This window comes from Durio zibethinus, chromosome 16 (assembly GCF_047325235.1).
Source record: "Durio zibethinus cultivar Kanyao isolate XHJ-2024 chromosome 16, ASM4732523v1, whole genome shotgun sequence".
Lineage (NCBI taxonomy): Eukaryota > Viridiplantae > Streptophyta > Magnoliopsida > Malvales > Malvaceae > Durio > Durio zibethinus.
Genome location: NC_143177.1, coordinates 16,495,195 through 16,518,995, shown reverse-complemented (window position 1 = coordinate 16,518,995; position 23,801 = coordinate 16,495,195).

The window sequence follows — 23,801 nt, the reverse complement described above, 5'->3', positions numbered from 1 at the left end:
GACCGGACTGAGGGTTACGGCAGCACATGCTGGGCTCGGGCATGTGCTGGTGCTGCATTTTTCTTTGCCGGGCACCATCGTCGGAGCATCGTCGGAGAACCTGATCGACGGCATTGGGGTTCTGGCGATCGGGGGACCGGGGGGGTGTGCGCACATGATGTGTGATGGGTGCTGGTACTTGGCCCTTATTTTGGCCCCCTATCCCTCATCAAACCTCGAGAACTCACACCCCCTTAAAAAGCGTTTGAGATTTTATAGGTTCGCTGCCAGTAGCTAATAAAGTATCTAAAATGGGGACAGGTTTTTCAAATGGCCACAAAATCTTGTACACTTCGAGTTTTTAGCTGAATTTTTTTGTGCATGCCAGCAAAAATACAAGGATCACGTCTACCAAGTTTGGGGCAAAAATCCTTTCGAAAAAATTTAAAAAATCCTAAACCGCAAAATGTTTCAAAAATCGTGAAAAATAGAAAACGAGTCGTCTTGCCATGAAACTTCACGTGAAGGCTTAAGGGACCATTGTATGAATTTACAAGCCATAAAAATGGCATTGGCATGTAGAAGTATGAAGATGTGATTAAAACCACCTACCACCCTATCGATCCACGACTTGTGCATCCCGTCTCTCTGGCCAGCGTAGTTCCCGCCTGCGCCCTCGTTTCATTGGTTGGCTTAGGCATACGAAGTTCATTCCTAGTCTAAGATCGGACCAGACCGAGGGTTGCGGCAGCACATGCTGGGCTCGGGCATGTGATGGTGCCACATTTTTCTTCACCAAGACACTATCGCCGGAGCATCGCCGAAGAACCTGACCGGCTGCATTGGGGTTCCGATGATCGGGGGGGTCGGGGGGTGTGCGCACAAGATGTGCAATGGGTGCTGGTACTTGGCCCTTATATTGGTGCCCTATCCCTCATCAAACCTTGAGAACTCACAACCCCTTGAAGAGCATTTGAGATTTTACAGGTTTGCTGCAAGTAGCCATTAAAGTGTCTGAAATGGGGACACTTTTTTCAAATGGTCACAAAATCTTGTACACTTCGAGTTTTTAGCTGAATTTTTTTTTTGCATGCCAACAAAAATACAAGGATCATATCTACCAAGTTTGGGGCCAAAACTCCTTCTGAATAAATTTTAAAAAATCCCAAACCATTAAAAGTTTCAGAAATCATAAAAAATAGAAAAATAGTCGTCTTGCCATGAAACTTCATGTGAAGGCTTAAGGGACCATTGTATGAATTTACAAGCAATAAAAATGGCATTGGCACGTAGAAATATGAACCTACCACCATATCGATCCACGGCTTGCGCATCTCGTCTCTCTGGCCGGTGTAGTGCCGGCCCGCCCACCCGCTCGTTTCGTCGGTTGGCTTAGGCATACGGAGTTCATTCCCAGTCTATGATCGGACCAGACAGAGGGTTGGGGTAGCACATGCTGGGCTCGGGCATGTGCTGCTGCCGTATTTTTCTTCGTCGGGGCACCATCGTCGGAGCATCGTCGGAGAACCTGACCGACGGCATTGGGGTTCCGACGATCGGTGGGGCCGGGGGGTTGTGCGCACAAGATGTATGATGGGTGCTGGTACTTGGCCCTTATATTGGCCCCCTATCCCTCATCAAACCTCGAGAACTCACACCCCCTTAAAATGCATTTCAGATTTTACAGGTTTGCTGCCAGTAGCCATTAAAGTGTCTGAAATGGGGACACTTTTTTTCAAATGGTCACAAAATCTTGTACACTTCGAGTTTTTGGCTGAATTTTTTTGTGTATGCCAAAAAAAATACAAGGATCCCATCTACCATGTCTGGGGCCAAAAATCCTTCCGAAAAATTTTTAAAAAATCTCAAACTGCAAAAAGTTTAAAAAATCATGAAAAATAGAAAACGAGTCGTCTTACCATGAAACTTCACGTGAAGGCTTAAGGGACCATTGTATGAATTTACCAGCCATAAAAATTGCATTGGCACACAGAAATATAAAGATGTGCCTAAACCCACCTACCACCCTATCGATCCACGGCTTGCGCATGCCGTCTCTCTGGCCGACGTAGTGCCCGCCCACCCGCCCGCTCGTTTCGTCGGTTGGCTAAGGCATACGGAGTTCATTCCCAGTCTAGGATCCACCCGGACCGAGGGTTCCGACAGCACTTACTGGGCTCGGGCATGAGCTGGTGCCGCATTTTTCTTCGTCAGGGCACCATCGCCGGAGCATCGCGGGAGAACCTGACCGGCGGCATTGCGGTTCCGACGATCGGGGCGGTGTGCGCACATGATGTCCTATGGGTGCTGGTACTTGGCCCTTATATTGGCCCCCTATCCCTCATCAAACCTGGAGAATTCACACCCCCTTAAAGAGCATTTGAGATTTTACAGGTTTGCTGCCAGTAGCCACTAAAGTGTTTGAAATGGGGACACTTTTTTCAAATGTTCCCAAAATCTTGTACACTTCGAGTTTTTAGCTGTATTTTTTTGTGCGTGCCAATAAAAATACAAGGATCATGTCTACCAAGTTTGGGGCCAAAACACCTTCCGAAAAATTTTTTAAAAATCCCAAACCGTAAAATGTTTCAAAAATCGTGAAAAATAGAAAACGAGTCGTCTTGCCATTAAACTTCACGTGAAGGCTTAAGGGACCGTTGTATGAATTTACAAGCCATATAAATGGTGTTGGCAAACAAAAATACGAAGATCTACCTAAACCCACATACCACCCTATCGATCTACGGCTTGCGCATCCTGTCTCTCTGGCTGGCGTAGTGCCCGCCCGCCCTCATGCCCGCTCGTTTCGTCGGTTGGCTTAAGCATTCAGAGTTCATTCCCAGTCTAAGATCAGACCAGACTGAGGGTTATGGCAGCAGGATCGGCAGCATGCAGAAGGGGACCCGATCGATCCCCGGCTTACGCATCCCGCCCTCTGGGCGGCTGAGCGCCCGCACATTCGTTTCGTGGGTTGACTTAGGCATACGAAGTTCATTCCTAGTCTAAGCATACAGAGTTCATTCCCAGTCTAAGATCGAACCAGACCGAGGGTTGCGGTAGCACATGCTGGGCTTGGGCATGTGCTGGTGCCGTATTTTTTTTCACCGGGGCACCATTGCCAGAGAACCTGACCGGGAGCATTGGGGTTCCGACGGTCGGGGGGGCCAGGGGGTGTGCGCACATGATGTGCGATGGGTGCTGGTACGTGGCCCTTATATTGGCCCCCTATCCCTCCTCAAACCTCGAGAACTCACACCCCTTAAAGATCATTTGAGATTTTACAGGTTTGCTACCAGTAGCCATTAAAGTGTCTAAAATGGGGACACTTTTTTCAAATGGTCACAAAATCTTGTACACTTCGAGTTTTTAGCTGAATTTTTTTATGCATGCCAACAAAAATACAAGGATCATGTCTGCCAAGTTTGATGCCAAAAATCCTTCCAAAAAATTTAAAAAAATCTCAAACCGTAAAAAGTTTCAAAAATCGTGAAAAATAGAAAACGAGTCGTCTTGCCATGAAACTTCACGTGAAGGCTTAAGGGACCATTGTATGAATTTACAAGCCATAAAAATTGCATTGGCATGCAAAAAAATGAAGATGTGCATAAACTCACCTACCACCTATCGATACACGGCTTGCGCATCCCGTCTCTCTGGGCGGGGTAAGCCCGCTCGTTCGCCCGCTCGTTTCATCGGTTGGCTTAGGCATACGGAGTTATTCCTAGTCTAAGATCAGACCAAACAGAGGGTTGCGGTAGCAGGATCTGTAGCACACGAAAGGAGACCCGATCGATCCCCGGCTTGAGCATCCCGCCCCTCTGGCCGGTTGAGCGCCCGCACGCTCGTTTCATGGGTTGACTTAGGCATACGGAGTTCATTCCCAGTCTAAGCATATAGAGTTCATTCCCAGTCGAAGATCAGACTGGACCGAGGGTTACGGCAGCACATGCTGGGCTCAGGCTTGTGCTGGTGCTGCATTTTTCTTCACCAGGGCACCATCGCCGGAGCATCGTCGGAGAACCTGACCGGCGCCATTGGGGTTTCGGCGATCGGGGGGGCCGGGGGTGTGTGCACATGATGTGCATTGGGTGTTGGTACTTGGCCCTTATATTGGCCCCCTATCCTTCATCAAACCTCGAGAACTCACACCCCCTTAAAGAGCATTTGAGATTTTACAGGTTTGCTGCCAGTAGCCATTAAAGACTTTGAAATGGAGACACCTTTTTTCAAATGCTCACAAAATCATGTACAGTTCGAGTTTTTAGCTGAATTTTTTTGTGCATGCCAAAAATAATACAAGGATCATGTCTACCAAGTTTGATGTCAAAACTCCTTCCGAAAAAATTTTAAAAACCTCAAATCTGAAAAGTTTTGAAAATCGTGAAAAATAGAAAACGAGTCGTCTTACCATGAAACTTTACGTGAAGGCTTAAGGGACCATTGTATGAATTTACAAGCCATAAAAATTGTATTGGCATGCAAAAATATGAAGATGTGACTAAACCCACCTACCACCCTATCGATCCATGGCTTGTGCATCCCATCTCTCTAGCCGACGTAGTGCCCGGCCGCCCGGCCGCCTGCTCGTTTCGTCGGTTGGCTTAGGCATACGGAGCTCATTCCCAGTGTAAGATCAGACCAGACCGAGGGTTCAGCAGCAAGATCGACAGCACGCAGAGGGGGACCCGACCGATCCCCGGCTTGCGCATCCAGCTCCTCTGGCCGGCTGAGCGCCTGCACGCTCGTTTCGTGGGTTGACTTAGGCATACGGAGTTCATTCCCAGTCTAGGCATACGGAGTTCATCCCCAGTCTAAAATCAGATCGGACTGAGGGATGCGGCAGCACATGTTGGGCTCGGGCATGTGCTGGTGCCGCATTTTTCTTCACCGGGGCACCATCGCTGGAGCTTTGCCGGAGAACCTAACCGGCGGCTTTGGGGTTTCGGCGATCGGGGGGGTCGGGGGGTGTGCACACATGAAGTGCGATGGGTGCTGGTACTTCACCCCTATATTGGCCCCCTATCCTTCATCAAACCTCCAGAACTCACACCCCCTTAAAGAGCATTTGAGATTTTACAGGTTTGCTGCCAGTAGCCATTAAAGTGTCTGAAATGGGGACACTTTTTTCAAATGGTCACAAAATCTTGTACACTTCGAGTTTTTAGCTGAATATTTTTGTGCGTGCCAACAAAAATACAAGGATCACGTCTACCAAGTTTGGGTTCAAAACTCCTTCTGAAAAAATTTTAAAAAATCCCGAACCGCAAAAAGTTTCAAAAATCATGAAAAATAAAAAACGAGTCGTCTTGCCGTGAAACTTCAGGTGAAGGCTTAAGGGACCATTGTATGAATTTAAAAGCCACAAAAATGGCATTGGCACATAGAAATATGAGGATGTGGCTAAACCCACGTACCATCCTATCAATCTACGGCTTGCGCATCCTGTCTCTCTGGCCGGCGTAGTGCCTGCCCGCCCGCTCGTTCGTCGGTTGGCTTAGCCATACGGAGTTCATTCCCAGTCTAAGATCAGACAGGACCGAGGGTTATAGCAGCAAGATCGGCAGCACGCAAAGGGGGACCCGGTCAATCCCCGGCTTTCGCATGCCGCCCCTCTGGCCGGCAGAGCGCCCGCATGCTCGTTTCGTGGGTTGACTCAGGCATACAGAGTTCATTCCCAGTCTAAGGATATGGAGTTCATTCCCAGTTGAAGATGGGACCGGACCGAGGGTTTCGGTAGCACATGCTGGGCTTGGGCATGTGCTGGCGCCACATTTCTCATCACCGGGGCACCATCGTCGGAGCAACGCCGGAGAACCTAACCAACGACATTGGGGTTCCGAGATCGGGGGGGTCGGGGGGGTGTTCGCACATGATGCGCAATGGTTGCTGGTACTTGGCCCTTATATTGGCCCCCTATCCCTCATCAAACCTCGAGAACTCACACCCCCTTAAAGAGCATTTGAGATTTTCCAGGTTTGCTGCCAGTAGCCATTAAAGTGTCTGAAATGGGGACACTTTTTTCAAATGGTGACAAAATCTTGTACACTTCTAGTTTTTAGCTGAATTTTTTTTCTCATGCCAACAAAAATACAAGGATCATGTCTACCAAGTTTGGGGCCAAAACTGCTTCTGAAAAAATTTTAAAAAATCCTGAACCACAAAATATTTTGAAAATCGTGAAAAATAGAAAACGAGTCATCGTGCCATGAAACTTCACATGAAGGCTTAAGGGACCATTGTATGAATTTACAAGCCATAAAAATGGCATTGGCATGCAAAAATATGAAGATGTGCGTAAACCCACCTACCACCCTATAGATCCACGACTTGCGTATCCCGTCTCTCTAGCCGGCGTAGTGCCCGCCCGCTCGCCCGCTCGTTTCGTCGGTTGGGTTAGGCATACGGAGTTCATTCCAAGTCTAAGATCAGACCAGACCAAGGGTTGCGGCAGCAGGATCGATAGCACATAGAAGGGGACCCGACCGATCCCCGGCTTGCGCTTCCGGCCCCTCTGGCCGACTGAGCGCCCATAGGCTCGTTTCATGGGTTGACTTAGGCATACGGAGTTCATACCCAGTCTAACCATACGGAGTTCATTCCCAGTCTATGATCGGATCGGATCGGACTGTGGGTTGCAGCAGCACATGCTGGGCTCAGGCATGTGCTGGTGCCGCATTTTTCTTCGTTGGGGCACCATCACCGGAGCATCGTCGGAGAACTTGACCGGTGGCATTGGGGTTCCGATGATCGGGGGGGCCGGGGGGGTGTGTGCACATGATGTGCGATGGGTGCTGGTACTTGGCCCCTATATTGGCCCCCTATCCCTCATCAAACCTCTAGAACTCAACCCCCTTAAAGAGCATTTGAGATTTTGCAGGTTTGCTGCCAATAGCCATTAAAGTGTTTGAAATGGGGCACTTTTTTCGAATGGTCACAAAATCTTATACACGTCGAGTTTTTAGCTGACTTTTTCTGTGCATGCCAACAAAAATACAAGGATCACGCTACCAAGTTTGGGGCCAAAAATCCTTTCAAAAAAAATTTAAAAAATCCCGAACCGTAAAAAGTTTCAAAAATCATGAAAAATAGAAAACGATTTGCATTGCCATGAAACTTCACGTGAAGGCTTAAGGGACCATTGTATGAATTTACAAGGCATAAAAATGGCATTGGCACGCAGAAATATGAAGATGTGCCTAAACCCACATACCACCCTATCGATCAATGGCTTGCGCATCCCGTCTCTCTGGCCGGCGTAGTGCCCGCCCATCCGCCCGCCTGCTCGTTTCGTCGGTTAGCTTAGGCATACGCACTTCATTCCCAGTCTTAGTTTAGACCAGACTGAGGGTTACGTTAACAAGATCGGCAGCACGCAAAGGGGGTCCCAGCCGATCCCCGGCTTGTGCATCCCACCCCTCTGGCCGACTGAGTGCCCGCACGCTCGTTTCGTGGGTTGACTTAGGCATACGGAGTTCATTCCCAGTCTAAGCATACGTAGTTCATTCCCAGTCTAAGGTCGGACCGGACCAAGGGTTACAGTAGCACATGCTGGGCTCGGTCATATGCTGGTGCCGCATTTTTCTTCGACGGGGCACCATCGTCGGAGCATCGCCGGAGAACCTGACCAGTGGCATTGGGGTTCCGGCGATCGGGGGGGCCGGGGGGCGTGCACACATGATGTGCGATGGGTGCTGGTACTTGGCCCTTATATTGGCCCCATATCCCTCTTCAAACCTCAAGAACTCACACCCCCTTAAAGAGCATTTGAGATGTTACAGGTTTGCTGCCAGTAGCCGTTAAAGTGTCTGAAATGGGGACACTTTCTTCAAATGATCACAAAATCTTGTACACTTCGAGTTTTTAGCTGATTTTTTTTGTACATGCCAACAAAAATACAAGGATCACGTCTACCAAGTTTGGGGCCAATACTCTTTCCGAAAAAATTTTAAAAAATCACAAACCGAAAGAAGTTTTGAAAATCATGAAAAATAGAAAACGAGTCATCTTGCCATCAAACTTCACGTGAAGGCTTAAGGGCCCATTGTATGAATTTACAAGCCATAAAAATGGCATTGGCACATACAAATATGTAGATGTGCCTAAACCCACCTACCGCCCTATCGATCCACGGCTTGCGGATCCCGTCTCTCTAGCCGGCGTAGTGCTCGCCCGCCCGCCCCCTCGGTTCGTCGGTTGGCTTAGGCATACGGAGTTCATTCCCAATCTAAGATCTGACCAGATCGAGGGTTGCGGTAGTAGGATCAGTAGCATGGAAAGTGGGACCCGACCGATGCCCGGCTTGCGCGTCCCGCCCCTTTGGTCGACTGAGTGCCCGCACGCTCGTTTCATTGTTGACTTAGGGATACGGAGTTCATTCCCAATCCAAGCATACGAAGTTCATTCCCAGTCTAAGATCGGACCGGACCGAGGGTTACGGTAGCACATGCTGGGCTCGGGCTTATGCTGGTGTCGCATTTTTCTTTGTCGGGGCACCATCGCCGGAGCATCGTCGGAGAACCTGACCGACGCCATTGGGGTTCCGACGATCGGGGGGCCGGGGGGTGTGCGCACATGATGTGCGATCGGTGCTGGTACTTGGCCCTTATATCGGCCCCTTATCCCTCTTCAAAACTCGAGAACTCACACCCCCTTAAAGAGCATTTGAGATTTTACGGGTTTGCTGCCAGTAGCCATTAAAGTGTCTGAAATGGGGACACTTTTTTCAAATGGTCACAAAATCTTGTACACTTCGAGTTTTTAGCTGAATTTTTTTGTGCATGCCAAAAAAGATACAAGGATCGTGTCTACTAGGTTTTGGGCCAAAACCCCTTCCAAAAAAATTTTAAAAAATCCCGAACCACAAAAAGTTTTGAAAATCATGAAAAATAGAAAACGAGTCGTCTTGCCATGAAACTTCATGTGAAGGCTTAAAGGACCATTGTATGAATTTACAAGCCATAAAAATGGTATTGGCACGCAGAAATATTAAGATGTGCCTAAACCCACCTACCACCCTATCGATCCATGGCTTGCGCATCCCGTCTCTCTGGCCGGTGTAATGCCCGCCCATCCGCCCGTTTCATCGGTTGGCTTAGGCATACGGAGTTCATTCCCAGTCTAAGATTAGACCAGACCGAGGGTTGCAATAGTAGGATCAGTAGCCCACAGAGTGGCACCCGGCCGATCCCCGGCTTGCGCGTCCTGCCCCTCTGGCCGGCTAAGCGCCCGCACGCTCGTTTCGTGGGTTGCCTTAGGGATACGAAGTTCATTCCCAGTCTAAGCATACGGAGTTCATTCCTAGTCTAAGATCAGACCAGACCGAGGGTTGCGGCAGCACATGCTGGGCTCGGCCATATGCTGGTGCCGTATTTTTCTTTGTCGGGTCACCATCGTCAGAGCATCGCCAGAGAACCTGACCGACGGCATTGGGGTTCCGGAGATCGGGGGGGCCGGGGGGTGTGCGCACATGATGTGCGATGGGTGCTGGTACTTGGCCCTTCTGTTGGCCCCCTATCCCTCATCAAACCTTAAGAACTCGCACCCCCATAAAGAGCATTTGAGATTTTATAGGTTTTCTGCCTTTAGCAACTAAAGTGTCTGAAATGAGGACACTTTTTTGAAATGGTCAGAAAATTTTGTACACTTCAAGTTTTTATCTAAATTTTTTTGTGCATGCCAACAAAAATACAAGGATCACGTCTACCAAGTTTGGGGCCAAAAATCCTTGCAAAAAAATTTTCAAAAATCCCAAACCGTAAAAGGTTTTGAAAATCGTGAAAAATACAAAACAAGTCGTCTTGCCATTAAACTTCACGTGAAGGCTTAAGGGACCATTGTATGAATTTACAAGCCATAAAAATGGCATTGGCACACAGAAATAGGAAGATGTGCCCAAACCCACCTATCACCCTATCGATCCACGGCTTGCTCATCCCGTCTCTCTGGCCGGCGTAGTGGCTGCTCGCTCGTTTCGTCGGTTGGCTTAGGCATACGGAGTTCATTCCCAGTGTAAATCGGACCGGACCGAGGGTTGCAGCAGCAAGATCGGCAGCACACAGAGGGGGACCCGACCGATCCCCGACTTGCACATCCTGCCCCTCTGGCCGGTTGAGCGCCTGCACGCTCGTTTCGTGGGTTGACTTAGGCATACGGAGTTCATTCCTAGTCTAAGCATATGGAGTTCATTCCCAATTTAAGGTTGGACCGGACCGAGGGTTGTGATAGCACATCCTGGGCTCGGGCATGTGCTGCTGTCGCATTTTTCTTCACCGGAGCATCGCCGGAGAACCTGACCGGAGCATCGCCTTGCGCGTCCCGCCCCTTTGGTCGACTGAGTGCCCGCACGCTCGTTTCATTATTGACTTAGGGATACGGAGTTCATTCCCAATCCAAGCATACGAAGTTCATTCCCAGTCTAAGATCGGACCGGACCGAGGGTTACGGTAGCACATGCTGGGCTCGGGCATGTGCTAGTACCGCATTTTTCTTCGTCGGGGCACCATCGTCGGAGCATCGTCGGAGAACCTGACCGGCAGCATTGGGGTTTCGGCAATCGGGGGGGCCGGGGGGGTTGTGCGCACATGATCTGTGATGGGTGCTGGTACTTGGCCATTATATTGGCCACCTATCCCTCATCAAACCTCGAGAACTCACACCCCCTTAAAGAGCATTTGAGATTTTACAGGTTTGCTGCCAGTAGCCATTAAAGTGTCTAAAATGGGGACACTTTTTTCAATTGGTCACAAAATCTTGTATACTTTGAGTTTTTAGCTGAATTTTTTTGTGCATGCCAACAAAAATAAAAGGATCACGTCTACCAAGTTTAGGGCTAAAAATCCTTCTGAAAAAATTTTAAAAAATCCCAAACCACAAAAATTTTCAAAAATCATGAAAAATAGAAAATGAGTTGTCTTGCCATGAAACTTCACGTGAAGGCTTAAAGGACAATTGTATGAATTTCCAAGCCATAAAAATGGCATTGGCACTAAGAAATATGAAGATGTGCCTAAACCCAACTATCACTCTATCGATTCACGGCTTGCGCATCCCGTCTCTCTGGCCGGTATAGTGCTCACCCGCCCGCCCACTCGTTTTGTTGGTTGGCTTAGGCATACGGAGTTCATTCCTAGTCTAAGATCAGACCGAACTGAGGGTTGCAGCAGCAGGATAGGCAACGCATAGAGGGGGACACGGTCGATCCCCGGCTTGCGCATCCCGCCCTTCTGGCCAGCTGAGCACCCGCGCACTCGTTTCGTGGGTTGACTTAGGCATACGGAGTTCATTCACAGTCTAAGCATATAGAGTTCATTCTCAGTCTAAGATCGAACCAGACCAAGGGTTACGGCAGCACATGCTGGGCTCGGGCATGTGCTGGTGCCGCATTTTTCTTCATCGGGCACCATCGTCGGAGCATCGTCGGAGAACCTAACCAGCAGCATTGGGGTTCTGGTGATCGGTGGGGCCTGGGGGGTGTGCGCACGTGATGTGCGATGGGTGCTGGTACTTGGCCCTTATATTGGCCCCCTATCCCTCATCAAACCTCGAGAACTCACACACCCATAAAGAGCATTTGAGATTTTACAGGTTTGCTACCAATAGCCATTAAAGTGTCTGAAATGGGGACACGTTTTTCAAATGGTCACAAAATCTTGTACACTTCGAGTTTTTAGCTGAATTTTTTTGTGCATGCCAATAAAAATACAAGGATCACGACTACCAAGTTTGGGGCCAAAACTCCTTTCAAAAAAATTTTAAAAAATCCCGAACGTTAAAAGTTTCAAAAATCATGAAAAATAAAAAACGAGTCGTCTTGCCATGAAACTTCACGTGAAGGCTTAAGGGACCATTGTATGAATTTACAAGCCATAAAAATGGCATTGGCACTTAGAATATGAAAATGTGCCTAAACCCACCTACCACCCTATCGATCCACGGCTTGTGCATCCTGTCTCTCTGGCCGGCGTAGTGCCCGCCCGCCCGCTCGTTTCATCGGTTGGCTTAGCCATACGGAGTTCATTCCCAGTCTAAGATTAGACCGGACCGAGGGCTGTGCCAGTAGGATCGGCAGCATGCAGAGGGGGACCGGGTTGCGCATCCCGCCCCTCCGGCCAGCTGAGCGCCCGCACGCTTGTTTCGTAGGTTCACTTAGGCACACGAAGTTCATTCCCAGTCTAAGCATACGTAGTTGATTCACAGTCTATGATCGGACCAGACCGAGGGTTGTGGTAGCACATGATGGGCTTGGGCATGTGCTGGTGCCGCATTTTTCTTCGTCGGGGCACCATCGTCAGAGCATCACCGGAGAACCTGACCAGCGGCATTTGGGTTCTAGTGATCGGGGGGCCCGGGGGGGTGTACGCACATGATGTGGGATGGGTGGTGGTACTTGGCCTTTATATTAGCCCCCTATCCCTCATCAAACATCGAGAACTCACACCCCCTTAAAGAGCATTTGAGATTTTACAGGTTTGCAACCAGTTGCAATTAAAGTGTCAAAAATGGAGACGGTTTTTTCAAATGGTCACAAAATCTTGTACACTTCGATTTTTTAGCTGAATGTTTTTGTGCATGCCAACAAAAATACACGAATCACGTCTACCAAGTTTGGGGCCAAAACTCCTTCTGAAAAAATTTTAAAAAATATCAAACTGCAAAAAGTTTTGAAAATCCTGAAAAATAGAAAACGAGTCGTCTTGCAATGAAACTTCACGTGAAGGCTTAAGGGACCATTGTGTGAATTTACAAGCCATAACAATGGCATTGGCACGTGGAAATATGAAGATGTGCCTAAACCCACCTACCAACCTATCGATTGACGGCTTGGGCATCCCGTCTCTCAGGCCGACGTAGTGCTCGCCCACCCACCCTCCCGCTTCTTTTGTCGGTTGGCTTAGGCATACGGAGTTCATTCCCAGTCTAAGATCGGATCAGATTGAGGGTTGTGGCAGCAGGATCGGCAGCACGCAGAGGGGGACCTGACCAATCCCCGACTTGCGCATCCCGCGCCTCTGGCCGGCTGAGCACCCTCACGCTCATTTCGTGGGTTGACTTAGGCATACGGAGTTCATTCCCAGTCTAAGCATATAGAGTTCATTCCCAGTCTAAGATCGGACTGGACCGAGGGTTGCGGTAGCACATGCCAGGCTTGGGCATGTGCTGGTGCCGTATTTTTCTTCGTCGGGGCACCATCGCCGGAGAACCTGACTGGTGGCTTTAGGGTTTCGACGATCGGGGGGGTTGGGGGGGTGTACGCACATGATGTGCGATGGGTGCTGGTACTTGGCCCTTATATTGGCTCCCTATCCCTCATCAAACCTTGAGAACTCACACCCCCTTAAAGAGCATTTGAGATTTTACAGGTTTGCCGCTAGTAGCCATTAAAGTGTCTGAAATGGGGACACTTTTTTCGAAAGGTCACAAATTCTTGTACACTTCAAGTTTTTAGCTGAATTTTTTTATGCATGCCAACAAAAATACGAAGATGTGCATGCCAAAAAATCTTAAAGAGCATTGGCACGTAGAAATATGAAGATGTGCCTAAACCCACCTACCACCCTATCGATACACGGCTTGCGCATCCCGTCTCTCTGGCCGACGTAGTGCCCACATGCTTGTTTCGTGGGTTAACTTAGGCATACGGAGTTCATTCCCAGTCTAAGATCGGACCGGACGGAGGGTTGCGGCAGCACATGCTGGGCTTGGGCATGTGCCAGTGCCGTATTTTTCTTCGTCGGGGCACCATCGTCGGAGAACCTGACCGACGGCATTGGGGTTTCGACGAATCGGTGTCGGGGGGGTCTGTGCACATGATGTGCGATGGGTGCTGACACTTGGCCCTTATATTGGCCCCCTATCCCCCATCAAACCTCGAGAACTCACACCCCCTTAAAGAGCATTTGAGATTTTACAGGTTTGCTGCCAGTAGCCATTAAAGTGTCTGAAATGGGGACACTTTTTTCAAATGGTCACAAAATCTTGTACACTTCGAGTTTTTAGCTGAATTTTTTTGTGCATGCCAACAAAAATACAAGCATCACATCTACCAAGTTTGGGGCAAAAATCCTTCCGAAAAAATTTTAAAAAATCTTGAACCGCAAAAAGTTTCAAAAATCGTGAAAAATAGAAAACGAGTCGTCTTGCCATGAAACTTCACGTGAAGGCTTAAGGGACCATTGTATGAATTTACAAGCCATAAAAATGGCATTGGCACGTAGAAGTATGAAGATGTGATTAAACCCACCTAGCACCCTATCGATTCACGGCTTGCGCATCTAGTCTCTCTGGCCGGCGTAGTTCCCGCCTGCTCGCTCGTTTCGTCAGTTGGGTTACGCATACGCAGTTCATTCCCAGTCTAAGATCGGATAGGACCGAGGGTTACAGCAGCACATTCTGGGCTTGGGCATGTGCTGGTGCCGCACTTTTCTTCATCGGGACACCATCGTCGGAGCATCGTCAAACAACCTGACCGGCTACAATGAGGTTCCGACGATCGGGGGGGTCTGGGGGTGTGCGCACATGATGTGCGATGGGTGCTGGTACTTGGCCCTTATATTGGCCCCCTATCCCGCATCAACCCTTGAGAACTCACACCCCCTTAAAGAGCATTTGAGATTTTCCAGGTTTGCTGCTAGTAGCCATTAAAGTGTTTGAAATGGGGACACTTTTTTCAAATGGTCACAAAATCTTGTACACTTCGAGTTTTTAGCTGAATTTTTTTATGCATGCCAACAAAAATACAAGGATCACATCGACCAAGTTTGGGGCCAAAACTCCTTTCGAAAAATTTTAAAAAATCACGAACCCCAAAATGTTTCGAAAATCATGAAAAATAGAAAACGAGTCGTCTTGCCATGAAACTTCACGTGAAGGCTTAAGGGACCATTGTATGAATTCACAAGCCACAAAAATGGCATTGGCATGTAGAAATATGAAGATGTGCGTAAACCCACCTACCACCTTATCGATCCACGGCTTGCGCATCTCGTCTCTCTGGCTGACATAGTGCCCGCCCACCCTCCCGATTGTTTCGTCGGTTGGCTTAGGCATACGGAGTTCATTCCCAGTCTAAGATGTGACTGGACTGAGGGTTGCGATAGCAGGATCGATAGCACGCAGAGGGGGACCCGGCCGATCCCCGGCTTACGCATACCGCCCCTCTGGCCAGCTGAGCGCCCGCACGCTTGTTTCATGGGTTGACTTAGGCATACGAAGTTCATTCCCAGTCTAAGCATACGGAGTTCATTCCCAGTCTAAGATCAGACCAGACTGAGGGTTGATGCAGCACGTACTAGGCTCGGGCATGTGTTGGTGCCGCATTTTTCTTCGTCGGGGCTCCATCACCGGAGCATCACCGGAAAACCTGACCGGTGGCATTGGGGTTCTGGCGATCGGGGGAGCCGGGGGGCGTGTGCGCACATGATGTGCGATGGGTGCTGGTACTTAGCCCTTATATTGGCCCCGTATCCCTAATCAAACCTTGAGAACTCACACCCCTTTAAAGAGCATTTGAGATTTTACAGGTTTGCTGCCAGTAGCCATTAAAGTGTTTGAAATTTGGACTCTTTTTTCAAATGGTCACAAAATCTTGTACACTTTGGGTTTTTGGCTGAATTTTTTTGTGCATGCCAAAAAAAATACAAGGATCACGTCTACCAAGTTTGGGGCAAAAACTCCTTTTGAAAAAATTTTAAAAAATCCCGAACTACAAAAAGTTTCAAAAATCATGAAAAATAGAAAACGAGTCGTCTTGCCATGAAACTTCACGTGAAGGCTTAACGGACCATTGTATGAATTTACAAGCCATAAAAATGGCATTGGCATGCACAAATATGAAGATGTGCCTAAGCCCACCTACCACCCTATCGATCCACGGCTTGCGCATCCCGTCTCTTTGGCCGGCGTAGTGCCCGCCCGCCCGCCCGTCTACTCGTTTCGTCAGTTGGTTTAGGCATATGGAGTTCATTATCAGTGTAAGATCGGACCAGACTGAAGGTTGCGACAGCAAGATCGACAGCATGCAGAGGGGGACTCGGTCGATCCCTGGCTTGCGCATCCCGCTCTTTTGGCCAGCTGAGCGCACGCACGTTCGTTTCGTGGGTTGACTTAGGCATACGGAGTTCATTCCCAGTCTAAGATTGGACTGGACCGAGGGTTACGGCAGCACATACTGGGCTTAGGCATGTGTTGGTGCCGTATTTTTCTTCGTCGGGGCACCATCACCGGAGCATCGTCAGAGAACCTGACTGGCGGCATTGAGGTTTCAGCGATCGGGGGTGCCGGGTGGTGTGCGCACATGACGTGTGATGGGTGCTGGTTCTTGGCCCTTATATTGGCCCCCTATCCCTCATCAAACCTCGAGAACTCACACCCCCTTAAAGAGCATTTGAGATTTTACAGGTTTGCTGCCAGTAGCCATTAAAGTGTCTGAAATGGGGACATTTTTTTCAAATGGTCACAAAATCTTGTACACTTCAGGTTTTTAGCTGAATTTTTTTATGCATGCCAACAAAAATACAAGGATCACGTCTACCAACTTTGGGGCCAAAAATCCTTCTGAAATAATTTTAAAAAATCCCGAACCGTAAAAGGTTTCGAAAATCATGAAAAATAGAAAACGAGTCGTCTTGCCATGAAACTTCACGTGAAAGCTTAAGGGACCGTTGTATGAATTTACAGGCCATAAAAATGGCATCGGCATGTAGAAATATGAAGATGCGCCTAAGCCCACCTACCACCCTATCGATCCACAGCTTGCGCATCCCGTCTCTCTGGCCGGCATAGTGCTTGCCCGCCCGCCCGCCCGCTTGTTTCATCGGTTGGCTTAGGCATACGAAGTTCATTCCCAGTCTAAGATCAGACCAGACAGAGGGTTGCGGCAGCAGGATCGGCAGCATGCAGAGGGGGACCCGACCAAACCTCGACTTACGCATCCTGCCCCTCTGGCCGGTTGAGCACCCGCACGCTCGTTTCGTGGGTTGACTTAGGCATACGGAGTTCATTCCTAGTCTAAGCATACGGAGTTCTTTCCCAGTCTAAGATCGGACCAGACCGAAGGTTGCGGTAGCACATGCTGGGCTCGGGCATGTGCTGGTGCCACATTTTTCTTCAACGGGGCACCATTGCCGAAGCATCGCCGGAGAACCTGACCGGCGGCATTAGGATTCCGACGATCGGGGGGGCCGGGGGGGTGTGCGCACATGATATGCGATGGGTGCTGGTACTTGGCCCATATATTGGCCCCCTATCCCTCATCAAACCTCACGAACTCACACCCCCTTAAAGAGCATTTGAGATTTTACAGGTTTGCTGCCAATATCCATTAAAGTGTCTGAAATAGGGACACTTTTTTCAAATGGTCACAAAATCTTGTACACTTAGAGTTTTTAGCTGAATTTTTTTGTGCATGCCAACAAAAATACAAGGATCACGTTTACCAAGTTTGGGGCTAAAACTCCATCCGAAAAAATTTTAAAAAATCCCGAACCACAAAAAGTTTTGAAAATCGTGAAACATAGAAAACGAGTCGTCTTGCCATGAAATTTCACGTGAAGGCTTAAGGGACCATTGTATGAATTTAAAAGCCATAAAAATCTCATTTGCACACAAAAATATGAAGATGTGCCTAAACCCAGCTACCACCCAATCGACCCACAGCTTGCGTATCCCATCTCTCTGGCCGACGTAGTGCCTACACGCCCACCCACCCACTCATTTCGTCGGTTGGCTTAGGCATATAGAGTTCATTCAAAGTCGAAGATCAGACTGGATCAAGGGTTGCAGTAGCAGGATCAGTAGCACGCAGAGGGGGACCCGATCGATCCCCGGCTTGCGCATCCCGCCCCTCTTGCCAGCTGAACGCCTGCATGCTCATTTCGTGGGTAGACTTAGGCATACAGAGTTCATTCCCAATCTAAGCATACGGAGTTCATTCCCAGTCTAAGATCAGATCGGACCGAGGGTTACGGTAGCACATGCTAGGCTCGGGCATATGCTGGTGCCGCATTTTTCTTCACCGGGCCACCATCATCGGAGCATCGTCGGAGAACCTAACCGGTGGCATTGGGGTTCCGGCGATCAGGGGGCCGGGGGTGTGTGTGCACATGATGTGCGATGCGTGCTGGTACTTGGCTCTTATATTGGCCCCCTATCCTTCATCAAACATGGAGAACTCACACCCCCTTAAAGAGCATTTGAGATTTTACAGGTTTGCTGCCAGTAGCCATTAAAGTGTCTGAAATGGGGACACTTTTTTCAAATGGTCTCAAAATCTTGTACACTTCGAGTTTTTAGCTGAATTTTTTTATGCATGCCAACAAAAATACAATGATCATGTCAACCAAGTTTGGAGCCAAAACTCTTTTCGAAAAAATTTTAAAAAATCCCTAACCTTAAAGTTTCAAAAATCACGAAAAATAGAAAACGAGTCGTCTTGCCATGAAACTTCACGTGAAGGCTTAAGTGACCATTGTACGAATTTACAAGCCATAAAAATGGCATTGGCATGTAGAAATAGAAGATGTGCCTAAACCTACCTACCACCATATCGATCGACGGCTTGCGCATCCCGTCTCTCTGATCGACGTAGTTCCCACCCGCCCGCTCGCCCGCCCGCTCGTTTTATCTGTTGGCTTACGCATACGAAGTTCATTCCCAGTCTAAGATCAGACCAGACTGAGGGTTGTGGTAGCAGGATCGGTAACACGTAGAGGGGGACCCGGCTGATCATCGACTTGCGCATACCTCCCCTCCGGCCGACTGATCTCCCGTACGGTCGTTTCGTGGGTTGACTTAGGCATACGGAGTTCATTCCCAGTCTAAGCATACGGAGTTCATTCCCAGTCTAAGATCAGACCGGATCGAGGGTTGCAGCAGCACATACTGGGCTCGGGCATGTGCTGGTGTCGCATTTTTCTTTGTCGGGGCACCATCGCCGAAGCTTCACCAGAGAACCTGACCGATGGCATTAGGGTTTCGGCGATTGGGGGTCTGGGGGGTGTGCGCACATGATGTGCGATGGGTGCTGGTACTTGGCCCTTATATTGGCCCCCTATCCCTCATCAAACCTTGAGAACTCACACCCCTTTAAAGAGCAATTGGGATTTTACAGGTTTGCTGCCAGTAGCCATTAAAGTATCTGAAATGGGGACACTTTTATCAAATGGTCACAAAATCTTGTACACTTCGAGTTTTTAGTTGAATTTTTTTGTGCATGCCAACAAAAATACAAGGATCATGTCTACCAAGTCTATGGCCAAAACTCCTTCCGAAAAAATTTTAAAAAATCCCGAACCATAAAAATTTTGAAAATTGTGAAAAATAGAAAACGAGTTGTCTTGTCATGAAACTTCACGTGAAGGCTTAAGGGACCATTGTATGAATTTACAAGCCATGAAAATGGCATTGGCATGCAAAATTATGAAGATGTGCCTAAACCCACGTACCACCCTATCGATCCACAACTTGCGCATCTCGTCTCTCTGGCCAGCGTAGTGCCCGCCCGCCCGCCCGCTTGCTCATTACGTCAATTGGCTTAGGCATACGGAGTTCATTCCCAGTCTAAGATCGAATCGGACCAAGGGTTGCGGTAGCAAGATCAGCAGCACGTAGAGGAGGACCTGGCCAATCCCCGCCTCTCTGGCCTACTGAGCGCCCACACCCTCTTTTCTTGGGTTGACTTAGGCATACGGAGTTCATTCCCAGTCTACGCATACAGAGTTCATTCCCAGTTAAGATCGGATCGGATCAAGGGTTATGGCAGCAAATGCTAGGCTCGGGCATGTGTTAGTGCCGTATTTTCTTCATCGGGGCACCATCACCGGAGCATCATCGGAGAACCTGACCGGCGACATTGGGGTTTCGACGATCGGGGGGGTCGGGGGGGTGTGCGCACATGATGTGCGATGGGTGCTGGTACTTGGCCCTTATATTGGCCCCCTATCCCTCACCAATCCTCGAGAACTCACACCCCCTTAAAGAGCATTTGAGATTTTACAGGTTTGCTGCCAGCTGCCATTAAAGTATCTAAAATGGGGACACTTTTTTCAAATGGTCACAAAATCTTGTACACTTCGAGTTTTTAGCTGAATGTTTTTGTGCATGCCAAAAAAAATACAAGGATCACATCTACCAAGTTTTGGGCCAAAACTCCTTCCGAAAAAATTTTAAAAAATTTCGAACCACAAAAAGTTTCGTAAATCATGAAAAATAGAAAACAAGTCGTCTTGCCATGAAACTTCACGTGAAGGCTTATGGGACCATTATATGAATTTACAAGCCATAAAAATGGCATTGGCATGCAGAAATATGAAGATGTGCCTAAACCCACCAACCACCCTAGCGATCGACGGCTTGCGCATCCCTTTTCTCTGGCCGACGTAGTGCCCACCGGCCCGCCCGCTCGTTTCGTCAGTTGGCTTAGGCATACGGAGCTCATTCCCAGTCTAAGATCAGACCAGACCGAGGGTTGTGGTAGCAGGATCGGTAGCACTCAGAGGGGGACCCGATCGATCCCCGACTTGTGCATCCCGCCCCTCCGGCCGGCTGAGCGCCCGCACGCTAATTTCGTGGGCTGACTTAGGCATACAGAGTTCATTCCCAGTCTAAGCATACGGAGTTAATTCCCAGTCTAAGTTCAGATCAAACCGAGGGTTGCGGCAGCACATGCTGGGATCGGGCGTTTGCTAGTGCCACATTTTTCTTCGTCGGGGCACCATCGCTAGAGCATCGTCGGAGAACCTGACCGACGGCATTTGGGTTCTGACGATCGGGGGGGCTGGTGGGGGTGTGCGCACATATGTGCGATGGGTGCTGGTACTTGGCCCTTATATTGGCCCCCTATCCCTCATCAAACCTCGAGAACTCACACCCCCTTAAAGAGCATTTGAGATTTTACAAGTTTGCTGTCAGTAGCCATTAAAGTGTCTGAAATGGGGACACTTTTTTCAAATGGTCACAAAATCTTGTACACTTCGAATTTGTAGCTGAATTCTTTTGTGCATGCCAACAAAAATACAAGGATCATGGCTACCAAGTTTGGGGCCAAAACTCCTTTCGAAATAATTTTAAAAAATCTTGAACCGTAAAAAGTTTCAAAAATCATTTAAAATAGAAAACGAGTCGTCTTGCCATGAAACTTCATGTGAAGGCTTAAGGGACCATTGTATGAATTTACAAGCCATAAAATTGGCATTGGCATGCAAAAATATGAAGATGTACTTAAACCCACTTACCACGCTATCAATCCACGTCTTGCGCATCCCGTCTCTCTGGCCGGTGTAGTACCCGCCCACCCGCCCGCCTGCTCGTTTCGCCGGTTGGCATAGGCATACGGAGTTCATTCCTAGTCTAAGATCAGACCGGACCGAAGGTTACGGCAGCAGGATCGGTAGCACGCAGAGGGGGACCCGATCGATCCCCGACTGGCGCATCCTGCCCCTCTAGCCGGCTGATCGCCCGCACGCTTGTTTCATGGGTTGACTTAGGCATACGGAGTTCATTCCATGTCTAAGCGTACAGAGTTCATTCCCAGACTAAGTTCGAACCGGATCGAGTGTTGCGACAGCACATGTTGGGCTCGGGCATGTGCTGGTGTCGCATTTTTCTTCGCTGGGGCACCATCGTCGAAGCATCGCCGGAGTACCTGACCGGCGACATTGGGGTTCCGACGATTGGGGGGCCGGGGGGTGTGCGCACATGATGTGTGATGGGTGCTGTTACTTGGCCCTTATATTGGCCCCCTATCCCTCATCAAACCTCAAGAACGCGCACCCCCTTAAAGAGCATTTGAGATTTTACAGGTTTGCTGCCAGTAGCCATTAAAGTGTCTAAAATGGGGACGCTTTTTTCAAATGGTCACAAAATCTTGTACACTTCTAGTTTTTAGCTGAATTTTTTTATGCATGCCAAAAAAAGTACAAGGATCCTGTCTACCAAGTTTGGGGCCAAAACCCTTCCAAAAAAATTTTAAAAAATCCTGAACCGCAAAAAGTTTCGAAAATCATGAAAAATAGAAAATGAGTCGTCCTGCCATGAAACTTCACGTGAAGGCTTAAGGGACCATTGAATGAATTTACAAGCCATAAAAATGGCATTGGCACACAGACATATGAAGATGTGCCTAAACACACCTACCACCCTATCGATTCACGGCTTGCGCATCCCGTCTCTCTGGCCGGTGTAGTGCCCGCCCGCTCATTTCATCGGTTGGCTTAGGCATACGAAGTTCATTCCCAGTCCAAGATCAGACCAGACCGAGGGTTAAAATAGCACACAGGGGGCAACCCGACCGATCGCTGTCTTGTACATCCCGCCCCTCTGGCCGGCTGAGCGCCCACACGCTCATTTCGTGGGTTGACTTAGGCATACGGAGTTCATTCCCAGTCTAAGCATACGGAGTTCATTCCCAGTCTAAGATCGGACTAGACCGAAGGTTGCGGTAGCATATGCTGGGCTCGGGCATGTGCTGGTGCCGGACTTTTCTTCGTCGGGGCACCATCGTCGGAGTACCTGACCGACGGCATTTGCGTTCCGGCGATCGGGGGGCTGGGGGGTGCGCTCACATGATGTGCGATGGGTGCTGGTACTTAGCCCTTATATTGGCCCCTTATCCCTCATCAAACCTCACGAACTCACACCCCCTTAAAGAGCATTTGAGATTTTACAGGTTTGCTGCTAGTAGCCATTAAAGTGTCTGAAATGGGGACACGTTTTTCAAATGGTCACAAAATCTTGTACACTTTGAGTTTTTAGCTGAATTGTTTTGTGCATGCCAACAAAAATACAAGGATCATGTCTACCAAGTTTGGGGCCAAAAATCCTTTCGAAAAAATTTTAAAAAATCTCGAACCGCAAAAACTTTCAAAAATCATGAAAAATAGAAAACGAGTCGTCTTGCCATGAAACTACACCTGAAGGCTTAAGGGACCATTGTATGAATTTACAAGCCATAAAAATGGCATTGGCATGCAGAAATATGAAGATGTGCCTAAACCCACCTACCACCCTATCAAGCCCCGACTTGCGCATCCCGCCTCTCTGGGCGGCGTAGTGCCCGTCCGCCCTCCCGGCGATTCGTTTCATCGGTTGGCTTAGGCATACGAAGTTCATTCCCAATCTAAGATTGGACCGGACCAAGGGTTGTGGTAGCAGGATCGACAGCACGCAGAGGGGGACCCGGTCGATCCCCGGCTTGCGCATCCTGCCCCTCTGGCCGGCTGAGCACCCGCATGCTCGTTTCGTGGGATGACTTAGGATACGGAGTTCATTCCCAATCTAAGCATACGGAGTTCATTCCCAATCTAAGATCAGACCAGACTGAGGGTTACGATAGCACATGCTAGGCTCGGGCATGTACTGGTGCCGCATTTTTCTTCATCGGGGCACCATCGTCGGAGCATTATCAGAGAACCTGACCGACAGCATTAGTGTTCCGACGATCGGGGGGCGGGGGGTGTGCGCACATGATGTGCAATGGGTGCTAGTACTTGGCCATTATATTGGCCCCCTATCCCTCATCAAACCTCGAGAACTCACACCCCTTTAAAGAGCATTTGAGATTTTATAGGTTTGCTGCCATAGCCATTAAAATGTCTGAAATGGGGACACTTTTTTCAAATGGTCAGAAAATCTTGTACACTTTGAGCTTTTACCTGAATTTTTTTATGCATGCCAACAAAAATACAAGGATCACGTCTACAAAGTTTGGGGCCAAAACTACTTTCGAAAAAATTTTAAAAAATCTCGAACCATAAAATGTTTCGAAAACCGTGAAAAAGAGAAAACTAGTCGTCTTGTCATGAAACTTCACGTGAAGGCTTAAAGGACCA